This window comes from Nomascus leucogenys, chromosome 18 (assembly GCF_006542625.1).
Source record: "Nomascus leucogenys isolate Asia chromosome 18, Asia_NLE_v1, whole genome shotgun sequence".
In the NCBI taxonomy this organism is placed as follows: Eukaryota; Metazoa; Chordata; class Mammalia; order Primates; family Hylobatidae; genus Nomascus; species Nomascus leucogenys.
The window spans coordinates 84297793-84322216 of NC_044398.1; the positions used below are offsets into that span (position 1 = coordinate 84297793).

Sequence of the window (24424 nt, forward strand, 5' to 3'; positions counted from 1 at the left end):
AATCAGAGATTACACAAACAAATGGAAAAACATTCCATGCTCATGGATAGGAAGAATCAATATTATTAAAATGTCTATACTGCCCAAAGCAATTTATAGTGTCAATGTTCTTCCCATTAAACTACCATTGCCATTCTTCTCAGAGCTAGAGAAAACTGTTTTAAAATTCATATGGAACCAAAAAAGAGCCTGAGTAGCCAAAGCAATCCTAAGCAAAAAGAACAAAGTTGTAGGCATCACACTACCCAACTTCAAACTATACTACAAGGCTACAGTAAACAAACAACATGGTTCTGGTATAAAAACAGGCACATAGACCAGTGGAACAGAATAAAGAACCCAGAAATAAGACCACACGCCAACAACTATCTGATATGCCACAAACCGACAAAAACAAGCAATGGGGAAAGGACTCCCTATTTGATAAACGGTGCTGGGATAACTGCACTAGCCATGTGCAGAGGATTGAAACTGGACCTTTGCCTTACACCATTTACAAAAATCAACTTAAGATGGATTAAAGACTTAATTGTAAAACCCAAAACTACAAAAACCGTGGAAGACAACCTAGGCAATACTATTCAGGATATAGGCACAGGCAAAGATTTCGTGATGAAGATTCCAAAAGCAATTGCAACCAAAGCAAAAATTGATTAATGGGATCTAACTAAACTAAAGAGCTTCTTCACAGCAAAAGAAGCTATCAAGAGAGGAAACAGACAACCTACAGAATGAGAGAAAATTTTTGCAAACTATGCATCTGACAAAGGTCTAATATTCAGCATCTATAAGGAATTTAAACAATTTTACAAGAAAAAAAGCTCCATTAAAAAGTGGGTAAAGGACATGAACAGACACTTCTCAAAAGAATACATACAAGTGGCCAATGATCATACAAAAAAAGTTCAACATCACTGATCATTAGAGAAATGCAAATCAAAACCACAATGAGATACCATCTCATACCCACCAGAATGACTATTATTAAAAAGTCAAAACACAACAGATGCTGGTGAGATTGTGGAGAAAAAGGAATCCTTTTATGCTGTTGGTGGGAATGTAAATTAGTTTAGCCATTGTAGAAGACACTATAGTGATTCCTCAAAGACCTAAAGACAGAAATACCATTCCACCCAGCAATCCCATTACTGGGTATATACCCAAAGGAATATAAATCATGCTATTATAAAGACACATGCACATGTATGTTTATTCAGCACTGTTCACAATAGCAAAGACATGAAATCAATCTAAATGCCTGTCAATGATAGACTGAATAAAGAAAATGTGATACACATATACCCTGGAATACTATGCAGTCATAAGAAAGAACGAGATCATGTTCTTTGCAGGGACATGGATAGTGCTAGAGACCACTATTCTTAGCAAACTAACGCAGGAACAGAAAACCAAACGCCGCATGTTCTCACTTATAAGTGGGAGCTGAATGATGAGAGCACATGGACACATAGAGGGGAACAACACACACTGGAGCCTTTTGGAGCGGGGAGGGTGAATAGTTGGAGGAGGAAGATCAGGAAAAATAACCAACGGGTATAGGCTTAATATTTGGGTGATGAAATAATCTGTACAACAAACCCTCATGACACAAGTTTACCTATGTAACAAACCTGTAACAAGCAAGTTTACCTATGTAACAAACCCAACATAATCTGTAATATAAATCTGTACAGCAAACCCTCATAACACAAGTTTACCTATGTAATAAACCTGTACTCATACTGCTGAACTTAAAATAACAGTTAAAAAAAAAAGAGGATATGGTGTGACTAATCTGCGTGTCACTCGGGACCATCATTATGTGGCCAAAGAGCAGCTGTGAGAAACTTTGAACAGAACTACTTAACTTTCAGCGCCAAGTGATTCAATTGAGGGAAAAAATATGAGTTTAGAAAGATGACATCAAAAACTGCCAGAAAGAAGGTCTGTGGCTTGGGAGGAAAACTCTGGAGCTCATAGTGGCACTCTTTTAAGAAATGCTGCAATCGCCGATGGTCATGAGTGCAGAAGATTGTAATTGTAGTGCAAATATCTTGTCATTCACAGGTCTCCTAATAAAGGGGAGCCACATCAAAATCTGATGCAGGTTGCAAAAGTATGGGCCAGCTTTAAAAAAAAAGATGTTTTGGCGAACTTCATAGCTGATGAGTGTATTTTGCATGTAGACGGCATGTGAACAATGGTGATTGTAGGACAGACTGTGATAGTTGCATTCATAGTCTCATTTAATAGCTTCCTTGTATCTGTGCCCTGTGCCCAGAAACTGGATAGTACCCTCCCTGCCTCTGAGATTTGCCTTATGACTTGCTTTGGTCAATAGAATGCTAGAAAATATGACCCAAGGAAAGGACTGAAAGCACTTGTGCTTTCTGCTGTCCTTCTTGAAATGGTTTGCACTCTCTCATCCTCTACTCAAACCGTGGGTATATTGCTGCATGTTTGTAATGGAGGGACATAAGAGACAGACAGAGGAGAGAGCTAAAATGCCTGGTTGTCTCAGCCATCTCAGCCAGCCCAGCCACCCCAGCTGAAGCTGTCTTAAGTCAGTCCATAGCCATGTGAGGGAACCCTGCCAAGATCAGAAGAGTGTCTGATCGAACCCCTCCTAAACTGTCCACCCATATAGAGCTAAATAAATGCAAAATGGATGGATTAAAATACTCTAATGGAAACTGCATGAACAATGCAGTAGATATACTGTTCTTGGTTGTGGAGGTAGAATTAGGATCTGTAGACATAAGTTGACAGAAAGGGAATATGAAAACTTCTTTTTATAATAATAATAGCAAATAGCAAATGATAGTAATAAAAGGGCCTACTATATGCTAGGCTAGGTGCTTTGCCTCACTTATCAAATGACCTAATATAAATCTTGCAGCAAGCCTGTGAGGTTATTACTATGCCCATTTTATAGATAAAGAAGTTAAAAAATTATAAAGACACATGCACATGTATGTTTATTGCAGCACTATTCACAATAGCAAAGACATGGAATCAACCTAAATGCCTGTCAATGATAGACTGAATAAAGAAAATGTGATACGTATATACCTTGGAATACTATGCAGTCATAGTATTTTACCCACTGTATCAGTCAGGGTTCCACGAGAAGTAAGAGATCCGTCTATCTATCTATCTATCTATCTATCTATCTATCTATCTATCTATATCTAGCATCATCATCTATCTACCTAAGGAATAAACAAGAAATTGGCTTATGTGATTGTGAGGACTGGATAGGCAAGTCTGAAGTCCATAGGGCAAACCATCAGGAAGGGCAGGCTGGAACTTTCAGACTTGAACTGAAGCTGCAATACACAAGCAAAATTTCTTCCCCAGGGAAGTCTTAATTCTTCTCTGCAGGTTTTCAACTGATTGAATCAGGCCCACCCATATTATCTAAAATAATCTCCTTTGCTTAAACTGACTATAGGCTTTTATCACATCTTTACCTTCACAGCAGCACCTCGATTAGTGCTTGATTGCTGTCTTAGTCCATTTTTGTGTTGCTATAAGAGAATACTTGAGGCTGGGTGATTTATAAAGAAAGGGGGTTTATTTGGCTCATGATTCTGGTGGCTGGAATGTTCAAGAGTACACAGTTGCATCTGGTGAGGGTCTCAGGCTGCTTCAACTCATGGAGGCAAGCAGAAGAGGAGCAGCTATGTGCAAAAAGATCATAAGGGAGAGAGGAAGAGAGAAAGAAATCCTGGAAGCCAGACTCATTTTAGCCATCCACTCTCAGCAGGAGCTAACCCCTTCCTTGGAGAATGAAAATTCACTCACCCTAGAGGGAGGGCATTAATCTATTCAGGAGGGATCTGCTCCCATGACCCAAACACCACCTACTAGGCCCCACCTCCCAACACTGCTGCACTGGGGATCAAATTTCAACATGAGTTTTGGCACAGAGAAACCGTATCCAACCCATAGCAATTGATCAACTGGGAACTATAGTCAGGTTGACCCACAGAATCAACCATCACACCCAAAGCCAGTGCTCTCTCCAGGATATAATTTCATCCAGTGCTCTAATAAGCACCTGCTCCTAAAAATTGGATCCTCACCATTACCAGAAATATACAAACATAAGCTGCTTAATGATTTGTCAGAAATGGGGAAAGATGTTCCTGCTCTAGATGGAAGTTAGACTAGAGTCCATTCCAGGGCTGAGATTCAGTAGTCTTTTGTTACTTAGTAGTAATGTTACTACTAAGTAACAAAGTAGTCAATGTTGCTAAGATTTGCTTAGTAGGAGCTCTTAGAGAGCCCACATTAGTAGATAGAGAATGCTAAAGGGCAATATGTGAAATAGGTACATTCATAATATTTAATAAGGCTGCTTATAAACAGCTTATTTTAGCTTTGGAAACACCTTTTCAATCTTATTTAAAATATTAATCTGAATAATCTCAGGATAATGGACTTATTAAGTAAGTGAAAAGGACAATCAAGTGTTTGTATCTGTATTCTCACTGTTTTTGAATTGATTGTGAATAAATGCAGTGTTACAATATACACCGTTTAAAGAAATAACTAATATTTTACATACTAAAGTCGGTTGTGGTAGGCCAAATAATGGCCTACCACAACCGACTTTAGTATGTAAAATATTAGTTTGCAAAGACATCCAGGTTCTAATCCCAGAACCTGTGAATGTTACCTTGTATGGCAAAGGGACTTTGCATATATGATTAAGCTAAGGATCTTGAGATGGAGTGATAAGTCTGGATTACCCAAATTGGTCCAGTGAAATTACTTAGTGCAATCCCTGAAAGACAGATGCAGGAGGAGTCAGAGCCAGAAGAGATGGAGACTGATGACAGAAGCAGAGAGTGAAGTGATGTGCTCTGAGGAGAGAAAGGGTCTGCAAGCCAACGAGTACAGGTGGCTCTTAGAAGCTAGAAAAGGCAAGAAAACATTGTTCCCTCAGAGCCTCCAGAAGGAATCAGCCCTGCCAATACCTTGATATGAGCCCGGTGAAATTTTGGACTTTTGCCTTCCAGAACGATAAGTGAGTAAATTTGTGTTGTTTTTAAGCCACTAAGTTTGTAGTAATTTGTTACAACAGCAATAGAAAACTAATATATCAATGGAGAAAGTTTTTGGTAGTTAATTATTCTAGACTTAGTTATAGGACAGTCTTCGAAGGGCAGGTAACAAATACCACTGGTTCCGTTCATAACCTCGTTCTCACTAGCTGGAGATGGGCTTTGCTGGGTTACATGGCTCCGTGAGTCTCTTGCGTTTCTTTATGTCTTGTGTCTGTTTGTTCTGGATTATCTTTTCAAGGATGTTTGTAGAGTCAAGAGCCTTCGCAGATAGAGATACTGTCTCCCTTTAAGGCAGACGCCAGATGCATTTGCTGGCCAGAGTATCCTGCTGTCCAGGATAATAAAGATAATGTTATCCTCTGGGGCATGGGTTAGGCATGTTTGCTGGCAATGCTTTTAAAAGATAGGGGCTTACTAAATTTAGCATTTCTCATTTGGGACACAAACCCACCATGCTCTCAGTATCAACCTGGACCTGCCTCTACATTGTGTCCATGGGACTTTGGGGGAGAAGGACAGGCAGAATCAATGCAAAATGAAGCTCACACTGCTCACTGTGTTCTAAGTTATAAAGTCCACTGTTTCTGAACCAAGAGTCTTATGCCTTCTGCCAGTGTCCATGAACCAGCAGCAGGCGAATTTGTTAGTTTGCAAGTAAGGTAAAATCTGACCCTTAACAGTTTTTGATGCACTTCCAGCTGGGGGTAGCTGTGTCACATAGTATTGGCTTGTGAAACGTATACAGAAGTCTGATAAGGGTACGACTGAAGGTACTTTCTTGATTATTCCATCAATTTCCCCTTTCCTTTGACCTGTAACTCAGACAGGATGTGGGTACAACATCTATCTTGCAAACATGAGGCCAAATACCAAAACGCTAAAGATGATAGAGCAGAGAGCTGGAAAGTACCTGGATGCCTGATGGCATCTTTGAGCAGGAAAACCAACTCTGGACTACCTACTTCCAGATTTCTTATTATGTGAAGAAAACAAAACCCCTGCTTGTTCACTGTAATATTGAATAGATATTGTTACTCAGAGCTGAAGGCATTTCAGATCAAAAGTGAAAACAAAGATTTAGTTCTAAATCCTGCTGTGTTCATTTCCCTCATAAAATAAAAGTAGGTTTGTTGTTTTAAATGATAAAACAAGTGTATTATTGAAAAACTTAAACAATATTGCAAAGCATAAAAATAAAGCAATCACTACTGCCATCCACTACTGGCGACCACCACTAATTGTCTTAGTTAATGCTTTTATAGAATAGTCAGAGTGGGCTTGTTCTAGTGTTAGTGTTAGGGTGTTTGTGTGAGAATCTCAACTCCATCACTTATTAGCTATGACCTAAGGCAAGTTATTTAAATGTTACCTGCATTAGATTACTGATTTGTAAAATGAGTATAAAACACCCACCTTTTGAAAATTATATTATATATTAGTCAACATACATAAAACATTCAGAACAGTTCTTTACACAGAGTAGGCACACATTAAATGTGGTTATTTTCATCCTCCCAGACTTTCACTGTGAGTTCATGTGCATGTATGTGTGCACACACACACATATACATTTAAGATAGGACATTACTGTATATGTCATATTGTCATTTTTTTCTATTTAACATTATTTCAGAGGCATGTTTTCATGTCGATAAATATAATAAACATTGCCACTTCTAGTGGCTGGCAGGTATTTCAGTATGTAAATGCACATTGCTTTACTTTACCAGTCTCTGATGATCAGTGAGGCTTTATAAAGTTTCCCCCATTGTAAACAATGCTGTGTTGAACGTATTTATATATCACTTTTAAATACTAAATAAATAAGAACTATTTATCATAGTACTTTCTTCTAATCATTTCCCAGAAATATAAATAATTAGGACCTCAGCTGACCTGGAGGGAAATCTGAACTGTCAAGTGTAGAAGTCAATTAAAGCAAAATGAGCCCAAATGAAAGTAACAGTCATGCCTGTCATCACTTTCTTTGATAGTATAAGTAAAAGGCTGGAACTGGAGAAAGCCACTGACTCTCCCATTCTATTTTTCCCCATGGAAGAGCACACTGGTCAAGTGTCAGGTGGATCAGTGCAGACATAAGGATGGTCTCTCTTTTGAGGAGACCCAGAACAAAAGGCCTGAAGGAAACCAGAATATGTCACACCAAAATATGCCTCTTTGGTTATTTTGAGCTGAAGGCAATTAAGAAGCAGTGAATGGAGGAAAAGCCCTATTTATCCTCCCCCTTTTCACTCTACAGACAGGATATAAATTCTCCTTTACTGGAATAACTCTAGAATGTTACCAGCCCAGAGACCAGACGGTACCAAAGGAATCTGCAAACAGACCTCACTGCATTAGTTTCCTCCCATATATTTACCTTCTCACAGTTTCCCACCCTTAGAAACCTATAACCACTTTCCTTTGTCTTGTCATTTCTCTACAAATTTATTGTTCTTTCTTAAAGGTAATACATAAGTGGAGTTCTTTTTTTGAAATTTAAACAAAAAAGGATTAATTTGTCAATAGATGGAGTTTTCCCACTTTCCAATAAACCACCATTTTTTCTTTTTCTTTTTTGTTTTAAGTTCATGGGTACGTGTGCAGGAGGATGCGCAGGTCTGTTACATAAGTGATATGGTGGTTTGCTGCAAAGATTATCCCATCACCTAGGTATTAAGTCCAGCATCCATTAGCTATTCTTCTTGATGCTGTCCCTCCTCCCCTCAACTCTGCGACAAGCCACATGTGTCCATGTGTTCTCATCATTCAGCTCCCACTTATAAGTGACAGCATGCGGTGCTTGGTTTCCTGTTCTTGTGTTAGTTTGCTGAGAATAATGGCCTCTAGCTCCATTTATGTCCCTGCGAAGGAAATGATCTTGTTTCTTTTTGTAGCTGCATAGTATTTCATGTTGTATATGTGTCACATTTTCTTTATCCAGTCTATCACTGATGGGCATTCAGGTTGATTCTATGTCTTTGCTATTGTGGATAGTGCTGCAATGAACATACATGTACATGTGTCTTTATAGTAGAATGATTTCTATTCCCTTGGGTATATATCTAGTAATGGGATTGCTGGGTGGAATGGTATTTCTGCCTCTAGGTCTTTGAGAAATTGCCACACGGTCTTCCACAATGGTGGAACTAATTTACACTCCCACCTACAGTGTAAAAGCATTCCTATTTCTCCACAACCTCACCAGCATCTGTTGTTTTTTGACCTTTTAGTAATAGCCATTATGACAGGTGTGAGGTGGTATCTCATTGTGGTTTTGATTTGCATTTCTCTAATGATCTTTGATATTGAGCTTTTTTTTATATGATTATTGGCCACATCTATGTATTCTTTCAGGAAGTATCTGTTTATGTCCTTGGCCCACTTTTTAATGGGGTTGTTTTTTTTTCTTGTAAATTTGCTTAAATTCCTTGTAGATGCTGGATATCAGGGCTTTGTCAGGTGAATAGATTGCAAAAATTTTCTCTCATTCTGTAGGTTGTCCAGTTTACTATGATGATAGTTTCTTTTGCTGTGCAAAAGCTCTTTCATTTAATTTAGATCTCATTTGTCAATTTTTGCTTTTGTTGCAGTTGCCTTTGGCATCTTCATCATGAAATCTTTGCCCATACCTATGTCCTGAATGGTGTTGCTTAGATTTCCTTCTAGGGTTTTTATAGCTTTGGGTTGATATTTAAGTCTTTAGTTTATCTTGAGTTCGTTTTTTAATATGATGTAAGGAAGGGGTCCAGTTTCAATCTTCTGCATCTGTCTAGCCGGTCCTCAAGAATAAGCCACCATTTTAAATTACGTTTCATTGGCATTTCTCCTGCATCATGTACACTGCATGAGTTAATAAACTCTTTGTTTTTCTCTTGTTAATCTTTCTTTCATTACAGAGTTCTGTTCCAACTAAGAATCCACGAGCATTAAGGAAAAAATTACTTTTTCTCTCTTACAGGTTTCTGTAGTTTCTACCTGGGGTTTCAGAGAGTGTGAAGGGGAAGGACTAGGAGTAGAAAAGTCCTGAGTCAAAGTGGGACCTCAACCCAAAGTCTTAGACAACAAGTCCTGGGAATGAAGGTGCTAGGGCTGGAGATATACCTAACGTAAATGACGAGTTAATGGGTGCAGCACACCAACATGGCACATGTATACATATGTAACAAACCTGCACATTGTGCACATGTATCCTAGAACTTAAAGTATAATAAAAAAATGTGAAGGGTATACCTCAAGGCTAGAAGAGCTTGCGACTTTGACTGCCACTCCCTTCAGAGACCACAATGCATTGGCTGTGCACCAAGTCTGATATGAGAAGGGCAGATTTCTCCCATGAGGACTGCCAGGTAAAGCTTTCGTAATTGCCTATCGTTAGGCCTGAAAAATCACACACAGATTTTTAACCAGGAGCCAGCCCCCTCATAAATGCTGGGCCAAAGTATATACAGGTTTTTAAGGATTTATACATAACATCCTAGAGAAACGTGACAATTTGCAGTCTTACCACAACATCACCAATACCAGGATTTATTGTTTTTTTAAAAAAAATATTTAACAGTATGTTGTTTAAAATGTTATATCCTTGATTCAAATTCTATTGGTTACCAGGAAAATAGAACACCTTTCTGTATTTACTGACAATAGGCACGTTGTAGTATTTTACTTTTTGTTTATTGTCATCATATTTTTGCCCATTTCGTATTGAGTTATTATCCCTTTTTATTTAATTATGAGTTTTAAAAATTATATCAATCCTCTATCAGTCATATAAACAGCAAATATTTCTAGTTTTGCTTTTGTTTTTGTTTATGGTAGAGTTTCTTAACGTAGAAAATTTAAATATATTTATAAGCAATCTGTAATTTTTTCTTTATGGTTTCTGTCTTCAATGGTCTTTATTTGAAGAGTACATATCTAACCCAAGGTTATACAATTATATACCTTGTATGATTCCAGCAGTTTCTTAGCAAGATATATATATATAGATATATAGATAGATACATATATGCAAAACCATCATATATATAGATACATATATGCAAAACCATCAGATATATATACACATATGTATATATACGTATATACACGTATATATGTGTATATACATATATACGTGTATATATATACGTATATATGTGTAAGTATATGTATGTATATATGTGTATATATACGTATATATATGTGTAAGTATATGTACGTATATATACATATATATATATATATATACCCATATATATATATGCAAAACCATCAATTAATCTGGAATGTATTTTTGTCAGGTTTCTAAGAACAATTCTTACTTTGGTATGATCCAGTAATTTAGCCAGCTATGCCAGTGCCATAAGCAACACCTACTGATTGGAAATGCCAGCTCTATCATATACTAAATTTGTCTGCTTATTCTGGTGTTAGTTTTCTTATCATTTTAATTATTATAACATTAATTTTAAAAAATCTGGTATCAGCACCTGCTCCATTATTTTTCTTTTGCAATTTTTTTCTTGTCCTTTCTCATGCATTTATTTTTCCAGGCAAATTTTAGAATCACTTAATTAAGTCCCTCTTTCCCTGGGCCCCCTCCATTCCACTGGGATTTCAATTGGGTTTATGGTATATTATTAGACGCATTTCTGAAAAACTGACATGTCTATAATACTGAGCTTTCCTATCCACGTCATGGTCTGTATATCCAATTTATTTAGACAAGCTTTTAATTTGATAGGGATAAAAATAAGTTTCTTAACTGAACAAGAGCAAGAAGGCTCTGTTGATATGATTTTTCCATTTTGCCTAAGTGGAAGCAGGATAAGCCTTTTTATATCAGGACCATAAAACCATATAAAATATGGTTTACACATAATATATATATATATATATATCTGTGTCTATATCTATACATGCAGTCCTCACTTTGCACAGTTTGGTATACATAAATTTCGCCTGTCATAGTTTAGTTAATATCAGTCCCCAACATGATTCAAATTTAGTTACTACTTTGTATTAGCTATGAGTAATTGCATAAAGTATAAATTTTACTGCTGTGTCTTCAGTCTACAAATCACTACATAAAATACAGATTATTAAATTGATTTGTGACCAGTCATGTTTCCTCTTTCAGTATCTGTCAGTGATTGGTCACTGCACATCTGTCATTCACAGTTCATGCACAGACAGCAAGGTGTGTAGCTATGTTGCCTCCTTGTCTCCCAGTGGTAAATCCATGTGACATTTCACAAAAATGCATCATTGACAAAAATTGGTCAATAAAGATGAAAGTGCAGAAAATGAACAAGAAGTGATAATGCTGAAAGTGAAATTTGTATTGAACATCAATGAAATTATAGAATAGTGACAGTGAGAATGTCAGCACCACTGCTTTTGAGAGATCTGCAGGCAGAGGAACAAATCAAACTTACTGACATATGTCCCAGAGGATGTGATACTGGCAAAAACCAAAAACAAAACCTAACATTAAAGGAACTCTCAGAGATATTTCATGACATTGAAAGTACAGAGGATAAAACCTTGGGAGCTGATCCAAACTTAAAGACTATGATGAAATCATAGGCATTGAAAGGATGCCTGCTTTGTATCATAAATTATACAACAAGAAGAAGGCAATTACTGTTCAGAGTACTTTTGAGAAATAGAGTATTTTAGAGAAATAAAGTAATTTCAATCTCAATATGTCTAATATTTTAAATTACAGTATACTAAGTAAATAATAATTTTACTATTTGTCATGTTTCTAAACATTTATAACCAAAAGTAAGAGAGTTTTTAATGTTTCAACAAAAATTTGTAACAGTCACAAAACATTGTAACATTTTTCCATTGATTAATAAGATCGTCTTGCATGGTTTCAACTTGTACAGTCATTTTTATGATCTCACGCTACCATGCAAAGTGAGCAGCATGGCCTGTACTCGAGGGAGCAGGGAGGCAAAGAGAGGCAGGGATGACAAGCTGAGTGAAAATCCTCCAGCGCAGAGCAGCTGACAGAAAAAGGGAAAGACCAAGCTAATGCTTTCACCTTGGTAAGAAAAATAACTCCCACGAAACGGACACTGGCTCAAAGGATGAACATATTGTTCTAGAGTTACATAAGAACACTGCACTTAAGAAGGCACGTCCCCAAAGTTGGTTTATTTTAATGTAATATATTTCTCTGAAACTTTGCTTGTAGGAACAGAAGGAATTTCTGGCCCTGGGTTACCTGAGTTTGCATCCTTGTTCTCTTTCCTTCAGGGAGGAGAGTGTCTAGGTCCAAAATACCTACTGTCTTGCCTTGCATTAGTTGTGGTGTCAGGGAGGGGGATAGTTCTTATTCCAGCTTTTCACGTGAAGTCATCCTGGACACTTAATCTTCTGGTGCAGTGATGTAATGAAATTCTCTCAGTCTAATGGGTTCAGGCACATCTTTCCTGGGCCAATAGCCAGAAATTGATGTACTGATTTAGAAGAGGATGGAAAGCACAAAGAATTTTTCAAGCCAAGGGAGAAACAAGAGAACAAAAGAAATACTGCTTCTGTTAATGGCCCTGAGTGAAAATTTTTCCTTAAAATCCCAATATACTCTACAATGTTTTGAAAGTGATTTATAAGGCTGAGAAGGACTGGCTGGGCTTAATGGGGTCATTTGATTTTAATGCCTCAAATAGGACTGCTTCTATTTTTATCCCAATAAGAGTCTGCAACGGTACACATGAGCAAATTTAAAAACGTAAATCATGTCTATATGTGATCAATTTAGGAAGAGGGAGTCTTGAGGAGAAAGCCGGACAGACGGTGAGATGGGAGATGTAATTTTAGACAAAATGTGCAACATTCCCTTGTCCCTGGAGGTACACAAAAGGCAGAGAAAGCCTTATTTATAGACGTTCCACCTCTGGCTCTGAGCTCTAATTTGAGGAACTCACAGACCTGTCTTACTGAATGTATGTCTTTGCTAAGTTCCTGTATTTCCTGCCTTTATCCTGACTTCTTAAGAGTCTTTCTGAATCTGCCTTTGACTAGTAATATAACCTTGAACAAGTAACTGGACCTCAGATTCTTCGCCATAAAGTGAGGGCGTTGAAGGAGAAGATCTCTCTCTAAATGGCTTTGCGACTCTCTAAATTTCTGTATGAGAAATCTTTTTAACTGAAGGAACATTTAGTATCAATAAATCAATTTCTAAGAATGGATCCTTTCTCCAGAAAGGATTTAAGGTGAGGTATTATTCAGGGTTCTCCAGAGAAACAGAACCAGTAGGAAACATATAGGTATGTAAGAGGAGATTTATTACAGAAACTGGCTCACCAGATTATGTAGGCCAACAAGTCCCACCCTATGCCATCAGCAAGCTAGAGAACGAGGACAGCTAGTGTTATAATTCAGTATGAGTTCAAAGGCTTGAGAACGAGGGGGCCATTGGTGTAAATTCCAGTCCAAGGCCAAAGGCCTGAGAGCCAGGGGAATCAATGGTGTAGCTGACCTGATAACTGGGAGACTAGTGGGGCAAGTCCCAGGGTCTGAAGACTTGAGAATCAGGAGCTCCCATGTCTGAGGGCAGGAAAAAGTGGATGTCCCCACTCAGTGAAAGAGAGCAAATTTACCTCTCCTCTGCCTTTTTTTCTATTTAGGCCCTCAAAGGATTGGATGATGCCTGCCTACATTTGTGAGGGCAGATCTTCTTTACATAGTCTATCAACTTAAATGCTAATCCTTTCCAGAAACACCCATACAGACACACTTGGAAAAAATATTGACCCGCTCTCTGAGCATCCCTTAGCCCAGTCAAGTTAATACATGAAATTAACCATTTGCAGGTGACTTCTCATCACATTATTGCTCTGGCTTGCATGTATGAGAAGTTTCTTTTTTCCTGGCCCTGCACCATGGCTACCTTCAATTAAACTGAGGCATGGGCTGAGATTTCAGAGGTTTTAAAGAGGTTATTATATTGCTTCCTAGATTGATTGGCAGCACAGATTAGCACATGACTGCAGGCAACTAAGATTTCCCTATGGAAATGCAGTATATTAAAAATAAAACATCATTAGTACAATAGTCAGTTAGAAATGCAATCAAATAATTTGAAACAAAATATGAAGGAAGAAAAACAAATAAGATAACAACCATATTCATTTTAAGAACTATCCATCACTATCTGTGTAACCTTTATTTTCATCTCAGATGTAGGTTAAAATGCTTTGACTCACTATAAGTATTTTCTTAGAGTCAAAGTCAATTGATTATATTCAGAGCTCATGTCTGGCTCCAACTGTTATGAGCTTTAAGAAAACTTGACATTAGAAGCTCATTCAGGACTTCCAAATCCCCGTAGAATAATGGCAGGACTCCTAAATCCTAATTTTTCATACGTCTTCCAAGAACCATGCATATCAACAAGGAGAATATATAAAATCATAACTTGAGCCCACAACATAACTAGACGACAGAAAATAATACTTTTCTCTCCAATGTACATGTGGTAGAAAAGTGAAAACAGCAAAGCCAACTCATGTGCTATATGAGAGTGAGGAGTCAGGCAGATCCTGCAGGCAGGCACTAGCAGTTGGAAAATAAGAGGAAAATCTTCCCCCATTATAAAAGAAAGTCCCTAGGTTTTCTTCTAGGGTTTTTATGGTTTTAGGTCTAACATTTAAGTCTTTAATCCATCTTGAATTAATTTTTGTATAAGGTGTAAGGAAGGGATCCAGTTTCAGCTTTCTACATATGGCTAGCCAGTTTTCCCAGCACCATTTATTAAATAGGGAATCCTTTCCCCATTGCTTGTTTTTGTCAGGTTTGTCAAAGATCAGATAGTTGTAGATATGTGGCATTATTTCTGAGGGCTCTGTTCTGTTCCATTGATCTATATCTCTGTTTTGGTACCAGTACCATGCTGTTTTGGTTACTGTAGCCTTGTAGTATGGTTTGAAGTCAGGTAGCATGATGCCTCCAGCTTTGTTCTTTTGGCTTAGGATTGACTTGGAAATGTGGGCTCTTTTTTGGTTCCACATGAACTTTAAAGTAGTTTTTTCCAATTCTGTGAAGAAAGTCATTGGTAGCTTGATGGGGATGGCATTGAATCTATCAATTACCTTGGGCAGTATGGCCATTTTCACAATATTGATTCTTCCAACCCATGAGCATGGAATGTTTTTCCATTTGTTTGTATCCTCTTTTATTTCATTGAGCAGTGGTTTGTAGTTCTCCTTGAAGAGGTCCTTCACATCCCTTGTAAGTTGGATTCCTAGCTATGGTATTCTCTTTGAAGCAATTATGAATGGGAGTTCACTCATGATTTGGCTCTCTGTTTGTCTGTTATTGGTGTATAGGAATGCTTGTAATTTTTGCACATTGATTTTGTATCCTGAGACTTTGCTGAAGTTGCCTATCAGCTTAAGGAGATTTTGGGCTGAGACAACGGGGTTTTCTAGATATACAATCACGTCATCTGCAAAAAGGGACAATTTGACTTCCTCTTTTCCTAATTGAATACCCTTTCTTTCCTTCTCCTGCCTGATTGCCCTGGCCAGAACTTCCAGCACTATGTTGAATAGGAGTGGTGAGAGAGGGCATCCCTGTCTTGTGCCAGTTTTCAAAGGGAATTCTTCCAGTTTTTATCCATTCAGTATGATATTGGCTGTGGGTTTGTCATAGATAGCTCTTATTATTTTGAGATACATCCCATCAATACCTAATTTATTGAGAGTTTTTAGCATGAAGCGTTGTTGAATTTTGTCAAAGGACTTTTCTGCATCTATTGAGATAATCATGTGGTTTTTGTCATTGGTTCTGACATAGGCATGGGCAAGGACTTGATGTCTAAAACACCAAAAGCAATGGCAACAAAAGCCAAAATTGACAAATGGGATCTAATTAAACTAAAGAGCTTCTGTACAGCAAAAGAAACTACCATCAGAGTGAACAGGCAACCTACAGAATGGGAGAAAATTTTTGCAATCTACTCATCTGACAAAGGGCTAATATCCAGAATCTACAATGAACTCAAACAAATTTATAAGAAAAAAACAAACAGCCCCATCAACAAGTGGGCGAAGGATATGAACAGACACTTCTCAAAAGAAGACATTTATGCAGCCAACAGACACATGAAAAAATGCTCATCATCACTGGCCATCAGAGAAATGCAAATCAAAACCACAATGAGATACCATCTCACACCAGTTAGAATGGTCATCATTAAAAAGTCAGGAAACAACAAGTGCTGGAGAGGATGTGGAGAAACAGGAACACTTTTACACTGTTGGTGGGACTGTAAACTAGTTCAACCATTGTGGAAGTCGGTGTGGCAATTCCTCAGGGATCTAGAATTAGAAATACCATTTGACCCAGCCATTCCATTACTGGATATATACCCAAAGGATTATAAGTCATGCTGCTATAAGGAAACATACACATGTATGTTTATTGCGGCACTGTTCACAATAGCAAAGACTTGGAACCAACCCAGATGTCCAACAATGATAGACTGGATTAAGAAAATGTGGCACATATACACCATGGAATACTATGCAGCCATAAAAAGTGATGAGTTCATGTCCTTTTCAGGGACATAGATGAAGCTGGAAACCATCATTCTCAGCAAACTATCACAAGGACAAAAAACCAAACACCACATGTCCTCACTCATAGGTGGGAATTGAACAATAAGAGCACATGGACACAGGAAGGGGAACATCACACACCGGGGCCTGATATGGGGTGGGGGGAAGGGGGAGTGATAGCATTAGGAGATATACCTAATGTTAAATGACGAGTTAATGGGTGCAGCACACCAATATGGCACATGTATACATATGTAACAAACCTGCACGTTGTGCACATGTACCCTAAAACTTAAAGTATGATAATAATTTAAAAAAGTCCCATGGGGAGTAAAGAAATACTGAGAACAATAGTATACTCATGCCATCACTAGTAATGGGTTACCTTTCATTGTGTGCTCCCTGAAGTCATACAGTGGAAGGTACCCATCCTCAGCTGGGTGGCATCCTAGCCATAAATGGATGAATCACGATTGAATTGATTTGAATTGCAAGGAAAGTGTCAAGAGAATCTAGAACATGGAATGCTCTGTAGGACAACTAGCCTTTACTCTTCAGAACATGTTAGCATGTGTGTGTGTATGTTTGAGTATGTATGTGAGTGTGCATGTGTGTGTATGAGTGAATGTGTATGTGTGTGGGTGTGTGTGTGTGTGTATTACACCACTGGTTGACTTTCCTAGGTCTCCTCCTTGCTGATGGAAGATCATGGGGCTTTTCAGTCTCCATAATCACATGAGCCAATTCCTCATAACAAATCTCACTCTCATTCTCTCTGTCTTTCCTTCTCTCTCTCACTCTCTCTCTCTATTATATATATACAAACAAATGTATATATAATACATCTCTATATTTGTGTATTAGTCCATTTTCACGCTGCTGATAAAGACATACCCAAGACTGATCAATTTACAAAAGAAAGAGGTTTAATTGGACTTACAATTCCACCTGGCTGGGGAAGCCTCACAATCATGGCGGAAGGCAAGGAGGAGCAAGTCACATCTTACATGGTTAGTGGCAGGCAAAAAATTAGAGAACGTGTGCAGGGGAACTCCTCTTTTTAAAACCATCAGATCTCATAAGACTTATTCACTATCATGAGAAGAGCATGGAAAAGACTTGCCCCCATGATTCAATTACCTCCCACCAGGTCCCTCCCACAACATGTGGGAATTCAAGATGAGATTTGGGTGGGGACACAGCCAAACCATATCAATTTGTATATATGTATGTATGTGTGTATATACATATATATACAGTATAGATATACAGTATAGAAACACACACATATATTTATATATAGGAAGAGAGAGAGAGGGAGTGGGGGAGGGAGGGAGGGAGAAAGAGAGAGAGAGAGAGAGAGAGAATGATTGTGAGAAATTAGCTCCCACAGTTATGGACACTGAGAAGTCTCAGGGTCTGCCATGGGCAGGCTGGAGCCCCAGGAAAGCCCATGGTGTAATTCTGCCTATGTCCAAAGCCTGAAAAGTAGGGAAGCCTATGGTATAACTTCCAGTTTGAGAGCAGGAGAAGATAACATGTCCCAGCTCAAGCAGTGAAGTGAAATAATAAAATCGGTGGTTGGGGTGAATTCCTCTCTTCTCTGCCCTTTTTTTTTCTACCCAGGCCTGTCTTAGTCCTTTGGGCTGCTATAAAAAAAATACCACAGGCTGAGTTATTTATTAACAATATATTTACTGCTCACAGCTCTGGAGGCTGGGAAGTCCAAGATCAAGGCACTGGCAGATTTGGTGTCTAGTGAGGGCTACTCTCTGCTTCCAAGATGGCGCCTTGTTGTTGAATCCTCTGGAGGGGATGAATTGTGAGTCTCACATGGAGGAAGAGACAGAGAGGCCATGTCTTTTATAAGATGCTAACATTCATAAGGATGGAGCCCTCATAGGCTAATCACCTTCTCAAGGCCCCACCTCTTAATACTGTTGCATTGGGGATTAAGCTTCAACATAATTTGTGAGAGGACACAAATATTCAAACCATAGCAAGGCCCTAAACAAATTGGTTGATGTCGACCCATATAGTGGAAGGCCATCTACTTTACTGAGTCCACCAATTCAAATGCTTGTCTCTTTCAGAAACACTCTCACAGACACACCCAGAAATAATGTTTAATTTAGGCATCTTTCGTAAAGCCTTTGAGACATTTAACTTCAACCAGCAAAGTTACTGGTAACATTTCCCAGGTACCCACCCCTACATATATTTTTACCCTCTCCATGGCAAGAAGAGAGAAGAAACACAGAGGGAAGCCTGTGCCATCTGCAAGTTCCCAGTTTGCATCACACACCTGTTATTCCTACCTGGGATATTTCCCACATGATTTTTCTCCAAGTGTGGCCTGGACTCACTGTGAGCCTGCATAATGCTGGGCCTGCCTCACACCTACTGAAACTCTGGAGGCGGGACTCAGGAATCTGAATTTTAACAAGCTCCCCATGATTCTGTGCACACTCAAATTCCAGAAGCCCTGCTCTAGCATCTGACTCCACACTTAACACCACCAAAATTACCTATAAGCAGCATTTACTATGAACATTAATTAGCACTGAAAATTATTTTCAGCAGGTTACATTAGGATTTAAACATTAAGACATGCAGAGAATGATACCACAGCACATCCAGAGAGCTAACACTCCTTGCTTTATGGGGGAGCTGTTTCTCCCACTGCTGTGTCACTGGATTTAGAGTTCGGCTTCTGACATAGACCTCTGACTCAGCTGCATTTAATTCCTAAAAGAATCACACCTCCCTTCTCTCCCCTGCCTCTACCCACTGTTGTTCCTCCACACAATTATTCAGAACACTGATTTTCATGCTTAAATAGAGCAACAGCTTTCAGAGTGCTTTCTTCACACCAGGCTAAGAGTTTATGTGAACTAGGAAGATGATGTAATTTAGTACCACTCGGTACAATTAAAAAAAAAAACCAAACCCCTGGAGTAAGATGCATTAAGAGATGAGCAGTTGAGCTCTGATGGGGGATGAAGCATGGACAGGCAGAAAGAACCCACTAGAAGTGTGGAATTATGTCTGAGCCTGGTGATGTACCAAAGTTGGGGACCCTGGCTTGCTGGGGCCATAAGAAGGCCCAGAATTTCAAGAGTGCTTAGAGAGAGGAAGGGGGCCTGGGGGCTGCAGGGAGCAGAGGGTGGCTCAGAGGGCCAGAAGAAAATAATTTTGCGTACAGAATTTTGACAAGGAATTTTTAAAAATCTCTTTTCCGCCAGGCGTGGTGGCTCATGCCTGTAATCCCAACACTTTGGGAGGCCGGGGCGGGTGGATCATGAGGTCAGGAGATCCAGACCATCCTGGCTAACACGGTGAAGCCCCATCTCTACTGAAAATACAAAAAATTAGCTGGGCGTGGTGGTGGGCACTTGTGGTCCCAGCTACTTGGAAGGCTGAGGCAGAAGAATGGTGTGAACCCAGGAGGCGGAGCTTGCAGAGCCACTGCACTCCAGGCTGGGCGACAGAGCAAGACTCCATCTCAGAAAAAAAAAAAATCTCTTGTCCAGTTCAGAAATGGTTCCTGGGAAAAAGGAAAGTTGTAAATATTCTATTTACAAGGTCTGTGTGGAAAATTATTGACAGATGTTGGTAGAAATATTGAAATATCACCCTTAGTCATTTGCACTGGAGTTCCTCTTGAGCCTCACGGGAGAATGCACCATTCCCCCAGCCCAGTCATGAACCTTGTTTTTAAAAATTTCAGTAGTTTTGGGGAAACAGGTGGTGTTCAGTTGCATGGATGAGGTCTTCAGTGGTGATTTCTGAGATTGTGGTACACCCGTCACCTGAGCAGTGTACACTATATCCAACATGTAGTCTTTTATTCCTCATCCCCCTCCCACCATTCCCCCTGAGTTCCCAAAGTCCACTATATCATTCTTATGCCTTTGTATCCTCATAGCTTAGCCCCCACTTATAAGTGAGAACATACAATAGTTGATTTTCCATTCCTGAGTAACTTCACTGAGAAGAATGGCCTCCAGCTCCATCCAAGTTGTGACAAAGGCCATTATTTCATTCCATTTTATAGATGAGTAGTATTCCATTGTGTATATATATCATATTTTCTTTATGCATTCGTTGGTTGATGGGCATTTAGGTTGGTTCTATATTTTTGCAATTGTGAATTGTGTTGCTATAAATGTGTGTGCGTGTGTCTTTTTCATATAATACCAGTCATGAACCTTCCAGATTGAAATTGGAATGAAGAGCGAATCAGAGGTGCAACAGTATTTCCACAATCTCTGCTGCTCACTTGTGACAGGTGGGGGGTCACTGCAGAGAGGAAGAAGAGGCAGTGACTGCTAGTGGATATGGGGTTTCTTTGGAGGGTGATAAAAGAACTCTAAAATTGATTGTGTTAATGACTGCACAACTCTGTGAATATACTAAAAACCATTACACTGTACGCTTTAAATGGGTAAATTGTATGCTATGTGAATTAGATCTCAATAAAGTTGTTTATATACATTTTAAAAATCACTGGAAACATATCTAGGGGCACAAAGAACAGAAAAGGGTGAAGCCTCTTTGTGAATTCCAGTCTGGCTCTCTGGCCAAGCATTGATAGTTACACAGCAGAAAAGCTGAGGGAAAATTGCAGGAAATGTGTTGTTATCCAAGTTGGGCGAAGGTAATTACGAAACACTAAGAAGTGTAGATAAAAATGATAAAAATAAAAAGATCTGTTTCTTTTGCATCAGCTACCCAACTACTCATTACTTCCGTTTTGTTTTGTTTTTAATATATAAGTAAAGTAACCAGAGGGAATGTGATATGGTTGGGCTGTGTCCCCACCCAAATCTCATGTTGAGTTGTAGTTCCATAATCCCCACATGTCATGGGAGGGACCCAGTGGGAGGTAATTTAATCATGGGGGTGGTTACCCTCATGCTGTTCTCGTGATAGTGAGTGAGCTCTCACAAGATCTTTTATAAAGGGCTTTTTCCCCTTTTGCTCGGCACTTCTCCTTCCTGCCATCATGTGAATAAGGATGTCTTTGCTTCCCCTTCTGCCATTATTGTAAGTTTTCTGAGGCCTCCCCAGCCATGCAGAATTGTGAGTCAATTAAACCTTAAACCTCTTTCCTTATAAATTACCCAGTCTCTGGTATGTCCTTATAGCAGCATGAGAATGGACTAACACAGACTATAAAGATGAGGTGGGAGTGTGGGCTACGTTTCAGCCAAAATTTAATATATTGTTTACATATAACAGCACATCTCAAGAGCAGACACTGAGATGATATGGGCTGGGTGATATGAGTAAGATCCTTCATGTGCTATTATTATAATAATTGCATTTTCCAAAATAGGAATTTATAGATAGGCAATTATAATTGCTAACCTGTATCCTCTGTTGCCACTTGATGTTTTGGGAACCGTAAAACCCTGTTTTTCAGTTTTGTTTTGTTTCGTTATGTGTGCTTGTAAGTCTCAGTAACAATAACGTCTTTTCTTTAAGCAGCATCACCCAAAACACTTTAGGGCTTTAGGGAGGGTGAGAAGGAGTCAAAAAACAACAAAATATGATGATTAAGTAATGAGCCCTTCAAACCTCAGAAAATGGAACCAAGTGGTGAGCAAACTTAGTACCATTTAACTTACCTCTATAAAAAGCAGGGGCCATTTGGGTTAGGAGGTTTGGGCCTCTGGGTCAGGACATCATATTGCCCAGGGCCATAGGGTGTGGAGCGCAGAGGGAGAAATCAAAGCAAAAGTCAGGCCAACTGTCTAACGAAGTTGCCAATCAGAAGACACAAAGCTGAGAGAGAGAACTAACTGCACAGGCTCCAGAGAGAAAACAGAGGAAAAGGGAAGATTTGGAGCAAAGGGTGGAGATGAAGCTAAAAGGTGGTTCCAGTGGCTTTTATGGAGAGCTGCAGGCTCTGATGAATGGAGCACAGGAGGGACAAGGAAAAAAAAAAGGGTTGATAAAGCTCAAACTCAGGGACTCAATCCCTATTCCTTGTTCCATCTTAACTTTTCCTAGAGCCAAATCAAGAAATTATGATATCCAATAATTCCACCAGCCAGGTGGTCAGCAAAACCTCCAAGGATAATGGTGCTTATGTTTAAGGATCTCTGGGATGGTAGCCAGATCCATTTCTTAACAACCTACACTACCAGAAAATTCTTCCTTACATCAAACAGTACATTTCTTACCTTGGCCACTTTCTGGCTGGGTTATCAACACACATTGGCTATGGATGTGTTGGATGTCAGCTAAGCTCTCTAAGAGTTTTTTTCTTTGTTTGTAAAATGGGACTAATAATGGGACCTACCTTCTAGGATTACTGTAAGGATTAGAGGGATGAGGTGTATAAAGCATATAGACTGGTCCTTGTCACATGGTATGCATTACTTTCAGCATCAGAATCAGTATTAATGTTTATATTTGTGTTGCGCTTAGTAACATTGAGGCCCACAATCTTGGGGCTTGTACTAATCAAAAAAGGATCCTTATCTGGCAATTTAGCAGCATCCCTAGATTTCTTGATAATGCTGTTGGCCAAGAAAATGAAGACATTGGCCTCCTGAGTGCTCATTGTGCGACACGCCCTCAGGTGCATGCATTATTTATAGGATCTCTTGTTACCTGCATGATGACCATGAATAAACAGAAATGCATTTTACACATCAGGAAACAAGTTTAGAAAAGTACCCAAATTGCCCAAGGTCATATAACCAGTAAGTTTGGAGGTGGAACTTGAATCTAGTCCTGTGTAATTCCAAAGCCTCTACCTAGAATAAGAGAAGCCACAGGAGCACGAACTCAGTGTTTAGCTTTCACAGTGACATGGGGCATACCTTGTCAGAGGGCCTGAGGAGTGAGCATGACCTAAATTTCATGATATGTCAGCCAAGTTCCTCCACTTCCCTTATAGTCCACCATAGATTTATAGGGTTGTCCAGTGTTTTCTAAACCTTTCTTGAAGCTGTTTATATTTTCAGCCAGCAGGACTTTAAATAGCCCCAGGGTTTCTCTGAAGTGACTTGTAGCTAATACAATATCACAGGAGGAGACCAAGTAGGTGCAGTTTCCAGCCTCACACCTTCTCTTTGCCTCATTCACAGTTGTTCTGCTTTTATCTGTTTTATGTTTATGGTTCACATAAAAAGATATCTATTAGGAGGGAAAAAAAGTTTGGTGATTAAAAATATAAATGTTTGAAAAACCAAAGCCTTAAACTGTTGTTGGTAACACTTGTATTTATCTTTCCAAAATAATTTATGCAAATATGTCATCTTCTCATTTCTTACCCTCTAAGAATTGAGGAATAATTGTCTGTTTCTGCTCTATACACCCTTCATGGTTTTTTAGTTGGTTTTCCCTGAACAATGATTTCCTCTGGAGAACCTCCCTCTAATAACTTCACGTAGGACTAGGAGGGCTCATTACTGAGGCATGGCTGATCATGCATCTCATCCCACAGTCAAAATGACTGGTTCAGGAATGGATATGTGGCTGTAGCAGAATAAATTTGAGTCCCTTCCTAGATCAATATGCTGTTATTGGGACAGACAAACACTCTGCTGAGGTTGCTAAGCTGATAGACATCTTGCCCATAATGTACAAAAAGCATTAACTGACAAATGAAACCATGCAAGGATTAATGGAAGGCAGAATGGAGGGAAAATCAGAGTCCCAGTGACATCATTTCAGCCCCTGGATCCAGCTGAACCTGAAGGCATTTTCATACCTGAACTTTCCCTTTTAAGTAAGCCAAGATTTTGCCTCATTCTGAATGCCTTCCAAGAT

General features: G+C 39.0%; 1 pseudogene; it reads right to left on the reverse strand.

Annotated features, from left to right (window-relative positions):
* Positions 1 to 23210, reverse strand: part of LOC100603083 — a 78956-nt pseudogene extending 55746 nt beyond the window's left edge.
* Positions 23211 to 24424: the final 1214 nt, after the last annotated feature.